This window comes from Mastomys coucha, unplaced genomic scaffold, assembly GCF_008632895.1.
Source record: "Mastomys coucha isolate ucsf_1 unplaced genomic scaffold, UCSF_Mcou_1 pScaffold11, whole genome shotgun sequence".
Taxonomy (NCBI): Eukaryota; Metazoa; Chordata; class Mammalia; order Rodentia; family Muridae; genus Mastomys; species Mastomys coucha.
Genome location: NW_022196893.1, coordinates 7,951,914 through 7,958,231, shown reverse-complemented (window position 1 = coordinate 7,958,231; position 6,318 = coordinate 7,951,914). Strand labels below are relative to the sequence as shown.

Below are 6,318 nucleotides of genomic sequence, written 5' to 3'. Positions count from 1 at the left end.
ATATATATATATATGTTAAAAAATATATACAGGTAGGTTAAAAAGACAGAGGATTGCTAGAGAAAAGTTTAAGAGACACCTGAGGTTTTTTGCATAATAATAATAATAATAATAATAATAATAATAACAACAATAGAAAATCTACCTAAAACAGTTTTTTGTCCTTCATTTATTTAATTGTTTTATTCTTCTAGACTGGATTGCACTATGAAACTTGCTGGCCTGGAGCTCAGGTTCCATGTGAATCTCCCTCCCTAATGCTGGGATTGACCAGGCCAGGCCCTGAAATTCTTGTGGGTGGTCTGATATTAAACACCTCTGTCACCTCTGACTCAATGGTTAAAATCTAGCTATTGTTGCAAATTAGGGGTGTTGTTTATTGTCACAATTGGTACTTAGTGAAGAACTATTATAGACTACTACCCTGTCACTCACTACTAGTGAGGCAGTTATAGGAAGGGGATGCAGGGTCTTAAATCATTGGAGATAGCTAAATGTACTGATCGAGGGTTTAGGACAGCCAAGAGCAGCCCAAATGGAGGAGTTAGACAGACTTACCTATGCAAATGAAACTAAGCATACTGAGATGCACTTGGTTTTGCAAAGTACCAGAGCATGAATTAGTGCCTCTGCTTTGTAGTTCTCTAAGAAATGATGGTCTGACCTACAGTGATACATGCACATACACTCAGTCTTTAATTTCTCTATCTGAATTAGTTTATTGAATTTTTCTAAGCACCTACCCTGTGCAAAGTACTTTGCCAGATGAGAGAAACAGTGACAACCAGCCAGTATAATCTCTAGTAATTTAGTAATAGATGCAGGGCATATTTTAGTATTAGAAAAAGTGTACATTTTGATTTTCATTTTAACCATGTATTTTCTTGATAATTTAGTTATTGACACATTTGTTTACATTGCATCCCTTTTAGTATTAATCTGAGAAATTTCTCAGAATGCCGAGAGTGTAGACATCATTTCAATTATATAAAAGACTCAAGTTGTTTAAGGCTGAAATATTATATGATATGAATAAATTACCTAATCTCAAATTATAGTTAATGAAGTAGTATGTTTTAATTTGTCTGGCCTTACCATGATGTTAGTACATGTTTTAATCTATCTAAAGGTTGAATTTGGAGGTAAAAGAAATTAGTGTGAGGATTTTATATGCATATAAATGCACAAGGTTTAAAACAGTTTTTACATTCTACTCTCATCCTTTATTCTGAAATGGGCTGTCTGTATTGTACCCTGCAATACGGAGGTGAGGGAAAACAGCTGGTGATTATAAAATTAAATCTCATCTCCGTCACTAAAGAGTTGGGATTTTCCAGGAAGATGGCCTCATTTACATTAGCCTTATAAGGATGGAAAATAAGGAGGCACTAAAACCCAAGCAACAAAAATATAAGATGCCAGAGAAGGAAACTGAAGGAGATACTACAAGATGGAAGCACATCCCATGTTGATGGATCAACACAATTAATACAGTGAAATTATATTACCCAAAGGAGCCAATGAAATTACCTCAGAATTTAGTGACATTCTTCACAGGGAAAAAGAAAATCCTAAAATTCATATGGGAGCACAAAGATCCTTGGAGAGCCAAAGTAATTCATGTCAAAAAGAGTAATACTGGAGATAACACAGCACCAATTTCAGATTCTACTGAAGAGCCACAGTCAGCATGCACACGAAGGACACTGCACTGAAGAGAGGACCTAGAAATCAGACCACCTGATTAATTCCTCAGCTGAAAACATGGCAGAAAAGCCAGCATCTTCAACAAATGGGTCTAGGTAACGTGGATAGCCACAAGTAAAAAACAGAAATGAATCCCTTTCTCTCACCCTGTTCAAAGGTCCCTTCAAAATAGCCCAAAGGCTATTTTGTACAAATCTAGAACTCTGAAACTACTAGAAGGGACTGTTAGAGAAATCATTTCATACACAGTCACAGCCATGGGCTTCCTGAGTGGGACCTGGTAACTCAGGGATGAAAGGCAAGGACTGATGAAGAGTGGCCCAAGGTAAAGAGCCTCACACAGCAGAGAAACACTTAGCATTGTAAAGAGAGAGCTGCAGAGTGGGAGATCTTTCCAGCTGTTCAACCTGAATATATGAGCAGCTCAAACACAGAGCCCTCAAAGAACAAATCTTATAAATAAATAGAATAAATAAATGAATGGGCTAATGCGTGAAATAGGCAGTTGTCAAAAGAAGTACAAATGGCTAACAAATACACAAGAAAAGATTCAATATTCTCAGCTATCAAGGAAATGTAAATCAAATATAGAGATTTTTAGCTGGGAGGTACACATGTGAAAGCTCATTACTGTGTACAGTTAAAACTAATTTTGACAAAACCAAAGAGTGCTTTTCCTCCTGTAGACACGTGGCAGGATGAGATTCATGTTTAGAAAGATTACTGGCAACAGTGAGATGCTTGGAGGATAGACTGGGGATGCCAATAGAGGACTAGCTACTAAGACATCAGTGACCATAGGGATGCACAGGTGGAGAATACAAGATTTACTCTGACTTACTGCAGCCTAGAGTGAGGGGGAACCCTCCACCTGTAGGCTTGAATTTGACCCGGATTTCTTCAACTTCCTTGCCTATCAGCAAAATGCTTACTCTCACTTAGCTGAGTTTTCATCATCTCTACAAAGGAAATTTCAGTATCTCACCATTGTCCTGATGTGTAGAGAGTCTGCTCAGAAGCCATCTCAGAGTAAGTTCTTCAAAAGCAGTAGCTGTGTTGCCTGCTGTGAAATCTACCCTTCACCAATAAGATAGGCACAATAGAAAGGAAGAGTAATGGGAAGATTCTCCACTGCCTTGTCCACTGCTGGGAAAAATACACACATGCACACACGCATGCACATCTTTTCTGAAAATACCTGGCTCCCCTCAGCACAGAAAAAAACATATTTTCACTGGGGTGCTGCTGTGTTGGGTGAATAAATTCCTAGTTGTACTAAAAAGAGATAGAGGACAGCACCTCATGCAATAACAATATTCAGGGAGTGCAAAGGGAGGAAATGAACAAGGAAAAGAAAAATTAGGAAAAACTGGAATATTGTCCAGACCTATCCCCCGCCCCCTTTGAGGCTGGTAAACAGCTGAAGGAGCCTCATTGCCTGAATGGAGTGCTGCCAAGGGACAGCTGTAGTCTGAGGACCAGCAACAACAGTCCCCAGGCTCCTGTATGGCTGTGGCTGTGGCTGTGGCTGTGGCTGGCAGTATGCAGTAGATGAAGCACCATTTGAAGCTAAGGGGGAGTTTCCCAAAGTCAGGAATCCAAATGCCACAGAAATGTCAGGAAAGACATGACATGTCTGTTGAATGTGGTCATCACCTGGAGATCCTAATTGACTGAGATGAATTTCAGTTGAGCAGCAAAAAAGAAAGGAAGCTGGAGTTCTGAAGACTGAAATGCCAAGAAAACCATCAAGAAACTGAGACACAAAGTACGCTGTCCTTGTTTATTCAGCAAATCTTTCTTGAGTCCATGTCCAGGTATTTTCAGAAAGGGTGTGTACACGAGCGCACGCGTACGTGTGTGTGAGTTTTGTGTGTGTGTGAGTGTGTGTGTGTGTGTGTGTGTTTCCCCATCTCCCAGGTCCAGGCGGACTGCTGAAAGCCAGAGGGTATTCCATCAGGGTAGACATGATCTTCTTTGACTATTGAACTCTGTTCAGATGCCCACCTCCCCATTCCTCCAACCCCAACTCTCCTTCCATTCCAGGAGAGAGACAAAAACAAATTGTCAAGTGAGCTTTTCCTTGGTACACTCAGCCACCGGGGACTTGAGTTGTTTTGCTGGGTCAGACTCCTGCTGTTGAATTGCTCTTCTATCTCTTGGGCACCAGAGAGCAAGTTGTCCTCTATGGCAGCCTTTAAAGTCAGGAGCACAGGTTAGAATACCACTGGCCAGTGCTCACAGTTATTTTGTTGTTCAGAGACTTTATACAAATCATTTCTGCGTATTTTATTTTTAGCTTATATTGTCCCTTATGGTAATGAATTTTTAAGCCTATTATTTGTAGTATAAAATATTAATCTGTGTATTAAAATGCAGTTTAAGTTTCTGGACCTGTAGAAACCTTTATCAGTTACCAACACTTATGTTTATGGGAACCTCTCATTTTCCTTTTTATCAAAAAAAAAAAAAAAAAAAAGTCCCCCTGTCTCTCTAGGAGGGAACCAAAAGCGACTCCCAAGCATCCAAGCAGCTGTCTGGAGCTTGCAGCTTCTTGTTTGATTCAAAACCCCTGCTGTATGGGAACCTGCAGGTTTATTTTATATATCAAAGCTGAAAACATTTATTTCATAAATAATGACTTTTTTTTCTTAAAGTACAGGAACAATTGCAAGCATTGCCATGCCCTTTCTTCTTTCTTACGTTGCCGTTTAAAATTTTGATGTCTGGATGTTCAAACTTTGACATGTTTATAAGGGTGTTAATTTTATGGTCTTCTATTCCTCTCCCATTTTTGTTTGCTTAATGTTGTGCTTGAAAACTCTACCCCTTTAAAAAGAAGTGTGTGTGTGTGTATGTGTGTGTGTGTGTGTGTATTAGTGCACATGTGTCTGCAAATGTGTGCTACATGTGTGTGTGTGCCAGCAGAATGAATGAGAGGGTGTCAAATCACCCAGTGCTGCCCAGAATAGGTGCTGGGACCTGAACTCAGATCCTCTGCAAGCACAGAGCAAACTCTTAGCCATTGAGCCATCTCTCTAGCCCAAGAGTATCCTTTTGCACATATTCTTCATATCTGTAAAATACAAGGACAGCTTCTGCCTTATTACACAAACCCGACTGTGACCTCCAGATTTTGTTCATGGTTCTGTAGTCTGTGTGTTCTTTTTGGAATTATTAAAATAGTTGGTAACTGAAAGAAAATGGTGGTGTTGTGTTGGCAAAGTGCTAACCAACAGTACATATTAAAAGCCTGGTTCAACATCAGGCCAGATAGTCCTGTTGGAGACAGTAAGAAACTCTACTACTGGGATTACTGACTCACAGTTTTAAGTATTTATTTTTTAAAAAAGCTAAGTTTGCAATTGGTCCTTTCTACCTTTCAACAACTATAGTAGAACTAATATATGTAATCTTTAGAATAGGATCTTGTCAGAATACATTTTTAAAAGATTTATTTATTTTTATGTAGATATGAGTACACTGTAGCTGTACAGATGATTGTGAGCCATCATGTGGTTGCTGAGAATTCAACTCAGGACCTCTGCTTGCTGTGGCACAAAGGTTTATTTATTATTATATGTAGGTACACTGTGGCTGTCTTCAGACACACGAGAAGAGGGCATCAGATCTTATTACGGATGGTTGTGAGCCACCATGAGGTTGCTAGGAATTGAACTCAGGACCTCTGGAAGAGCAGTCGGTGCTCTTCACCGCTGAGCCATCTCTCCAGCCCCAGAATACATTTTAAAATCTTAACTTTTATGAAAAAAGTGGCAAAAAGGCCTAAACTTATCAAAGATTTGCATAATTGAGTCTTTATACAGAGATGATAAAATTATGTTCAGAATTCAGTAAGTTTTTTCCTGAGGTCACTAGGACAGAACAGAAAGCACCAGCAAATCCCTCCACCCCCCAAGTTCACCACTGTGAGCTTTTTAACATGAGGACTCAAAAAAAGCGTATGTTCAGAGTAAACTTTCTCCTGAGACACTGTATTCTCTGAGCTCCGTGGTAACCGTTACTGTTTGCAGTAATGCTGTAGATACAGGTAGGTAGCCAGGGTGGGTGTATAAGGGCATTTTTTTTTCACTATAGGCTGAAACACAGTGAAAGCAGGAAAAATAGTTCCCATTAACCTGAGCTTTATGAAGTGAGGAGCTTCAGCAGCCAGATGTACACACCTTGTGTCTCTCAAGCAGGCAGATTTATGGTGACACCTTTTTCAAAATCTCTAGGGTTTTTAGAGGAGAAAAAAATAGGCACATAACTGACCTCCCTTCTCTCCTGGTCCTATGCCCTCATTACATTGCCTCTGGCTTCTAGCACCATTTTGTTGCTGTCCTTGAAAACCTTCCTGTCACTGAGCAGCTTTTGGCTCCACACCTTTCATTAGACCCACTCTTATCTATAAATGTCCATCAGTGGGGGGGGGGGACCTTAATTTTCATTTCTTCTTTATTATCAGATATTCATGGCCATAATCTCATAAATCTGTATTAACTGTAATAAGTTGTGCTTCTAGAGCAATATAGTTAATACCACCATCACAGCCTTATAATATGCCAGCACAGGGCACCTACCCTCCTCAGTGTCCCCCCCCCCCCCCCC

At 39.9% G+C, this 6,318-nt stretch overlaps 1 protein-coding gene across 26 annotated transcripts in view; it reads left to right on the top strand.

Moving 5' to 3' along the window:
• Positions 1–6,318, top strand: part of Rbfox2 (RNA binding fox-1 homolog 2) — a 234,156-nt gene that overhangs the window by 152,771 nt on the left and 75,067 nt on the right. The window lies entirely within an intron of this gene.